The 2500-nt window shown below is 47.6% G+C and overlaps 1 protein-coding gene across 1 annotated transcript in view; it reads right to left on the bottom strand.

Annotated features, from left to right (window-relative positions):
- prdm16 (PR domain containing 16) overlaps window positions 1-2500 on the bottom strand; it is a gene marked incomplete at its 3' end in the record, with an annotated part of 259211 nt that overhangs the window by 113388 nt on the left and 143323 nt on the right. The window lies entirely within an intron of this gene.

Genomic DNA, 2500 nt, shown 5'->3' on the forward strand with positions numbered 1-2500 from the left:
CGTCCATGCCACACCCATTCACCACAACGTCCGTGCCACACCCATTCACCACAACGTCCATGCCACACCATTCACCACAACGGCCATGCCACACCATTCACCATAGTGACTTTTTCCCCCCTCAATCTTCCTTCAAACAACATGCTTTGACGTCCACACAAGAGCTGTAAACAAACCTTTCATATATCAAACTCATGTTCAACCATCACACTGTACCAAGAGCCCTGTCAATGTTAGAGTGAAACAATGTCTTCAAATCCACTTGTTCAGAACCCAGCCAGGCGTGGGTCTGCTGTTGTTAGGGGGGGTCATACAGCAAATATGGATCAGGGCCGCTTCCAGTTCCAAACTCTCCCCTTTTCAACCATTCATTTAGCTTTCAAAGACTCTCCCATTGACTTGCAGTGGGGCTGAACCCTGCAGAGGGCTGCAGTAACGCTGGGGGGACAAGTGGCTAACTGCCATTGTCCTTTCATGGACCATTAGATGGACATGAGCTCCTGTCCCGCCTTGAGCCGGTGACACTGGCCGTAAAGCAAACTGCCCACCAGCCTCTTCAATACATTTATCACCTCATAAAGTGGTCAGTGACTGCTCAATGGGACGTATCGCTCGCGGAGTGTGTGTGCGTGTGTGTGTGTGTGTGTGCGTGTGTGTGTGTGTGTGTGTGTGTGTGTGTGTGTGTGTGAGAAGAGGGGGAGCGCTCTTCTTGATTGCAATGAATAGTCTGTCAGCCTCCATCGATAAGCAGGGTTGAGGTTATTGTAGAAGGTTCTCCAGAGTCCACGGTGACTCTTCTGCACATTCACATTCAATTGAAAAAGGCGTACGTTCTTTGCACACACAGTCACGCTTTTTCCCGTGCGCATTTTTTTAATCCGTCATCGGGAGAAGAAAAAAAATCGTTAGGCAATATTTTGTCCTCTCCTTGTGTCCACAATACAACATGACAGGGGACAGGCAGCAGTGGCTGATCTGCAGCACTGCTGATGTGGACTGGTAACTCTATCAGATCGGGCTTTCACACCGGCAGGGCTCCGAGCCAGTTCCGGTTCCCCCGAACCCAAATTTGAACCGGCCGGCGCGTTCAGACCGAAAAAATAATTGGTTCGGTACCTGAAAAGTTGGTTCTCAGCGGAACCAAAAACTAGTTGTTTTTTCCTTGGGAACTGGGACATCATCAGTGTCTTATTCTAGGCTGTGAAAATGAGCAGGAAGGAGAAGAAGGCAGCGACAACATGGAGAAAAATAATTTGCAGTGGTCTGCTGAGGAAACCAAATGTTTAGCGGTGATTTGGGCATCTACCGAATTTCAAGAAAAGCTAGAAAGCAGTACAAGAAAGAGCAAGTTGTATGCCGAACTTGCGGAAGAGATGGCCAAGGCTGGGTTCACTCGAACGCCAGATCAAAAAATAATTAATAAACTTAAAATACTGAATACGTCCTCCCACTTTGGTTCCGCTTAAACTGGTGTGAACGCGGGCTGGTTCTGAGACTCCAGAACGGAGCCAGGGCCAGAACCAGAACCGTGTCTGTCTGAGAGCGGTATCACTGGACAGGGGCTCCGTAGCTCGCCTTCATCTCGCCAAGCCGGCCGTGGTGCCCCGGGGAGAGGGAGTGGAGCGGGGCCAGTGAGAGGAGCGAGCTCTGCGTCTCTGCAGCTGCCCTCTCTGCTCAGTCTGGAGCACGCCCTCCTCTGGCTCTCTCCCCCCAAACACAGACACACACGGGTCAAACAGCTCGCTAAAGGCTAGTGACTGATGCGGAAAACGCGAAAAATCAAACCTGTTCCAAAAACTTTCATGAAGGATGAAAGTTTCCGAGTCAGTGTGTACACAACATGAAGGTTGCATTTATTTTCAAACGTGCGACAATTTCAGACAAAAAATGCAGACTTGGTGTGCAAAATCCTCAGGGCTTCGGTCAAGATCTTCATCTCATGTATGCCATATCTTATAGGCTGAAAGCTTGGCCTCATAATGTAAATTGCATGGATCTATTGTACATAGATTGTTTCAAATTTTGTTTCATACCATGCTTTGAAAAATACAGTAAATACTGTCCATCATCAACCAAAGTTAGCAACAGTCTCCCAGACGCAGCCGCGCGAGCTGGGTTTTCAATATAAAACTTGGTGAAATGATTTCAGTGAGTGTAGCAGTACTTTTTGACAAATGTCAGCACATTTTAACAATACCGATACAATACTGATAACCGTGATCATTTGGCTCACTATAATCGTGATGTGAAATTTTCACAGCTTTATTTCATCTGTAGTAGATGTGTGCAGGAAATCATTTTCACTATAATTCAGCACTCGACACTGTTCAGGTTTTCCAGCGAAGAATGAGTGCAAGCAGGTAATAGCACAGACACACGTGAATAAAAACCCTCTATCGCAGAGTGTGTGTGTGTGTGTGTGTGTGCGTGCGTGTGTGTGCAGATGTGTTGGTGTGTGTGTGTGTGTGTGTGTGTGCGTGCGTATGTGTGTGTGCGTGTG

Source organism: Poromitra crassiceps (assembly GCF_964638095.1).
Source record: "Poromitra crassiceps genome assembly, chromosome: 8".
In the NCBI taxonomy this organism is placed as follows: Eukaryota; Metazoa; Chordata; class Actinopteri; order Beryciformes; family Melamphaidae; genus Poromitra; species Poromitra crassiceps.